This window comes from Eimeria mitis, genomic scaffold, assembly GCF_000499745.2.
Source record: "Eimeria mitis Houghton genomic scaffold, Emh_scaff3730, whole genome shotgun sequence".
Taxonomy (NCBI): Eukaryota; Apicomplexa; class Conoidasida; order Eucoccidiorida; family Eimeriidae; genus Eimeria; species Eimeria mitis.
Window position 1 is genome coordinate 2989 of NW_013572071.1, and position 549 is coordinate 3537.

The window sequence follows — 549 nt, forward strand, 5'->3', positions numbered from 1 at the left end:
CAGTGCAGCAGAAATCAAATAAAGAGAATGTCTAGCTCTGGGGTGTATATACACCGGAGCAGCTTCTAGGGTTTTACTTATCTTCGTTACTGCTGCAGCAAGGTCTCTCTCTTGCTGCGGTTGCTGCCGTTGCTGCTGCACTGTAGAGCCCACAGGAACAGCAGCAGCAGCAGCAGCAGCAGCAGCAGCAGCAGCAGCAGAAGGGAGCGGTGGTATCCATGCAGAAGGGGGAGCCTGGGCCCCCACCAGCTCTGCGGGGGGCCCCACATGGGGCCTCATCAGTCTGCTGCTGTCGCTAAACCCTAAACCAAAGAGGGTGCTTGGATAGCTAGCTAGCTGGTGGCTAGCTGCACCGAAAGGGTCAGCTAGCCACGACCCCATAGAGAATAAATCAGTACTAGCAGCTGCTGATGCTGGTACATAAGGAAGATGAGGAGATGCCCTCATAACACCCTGAAACCCACTGCTGTTGCTGCTGCTGCTGCTGCTGCTGCTGCTGCTGCTGCCGGTCCATGGCGCCGCCCCAGCGAAAAAACCCAACACACAGGG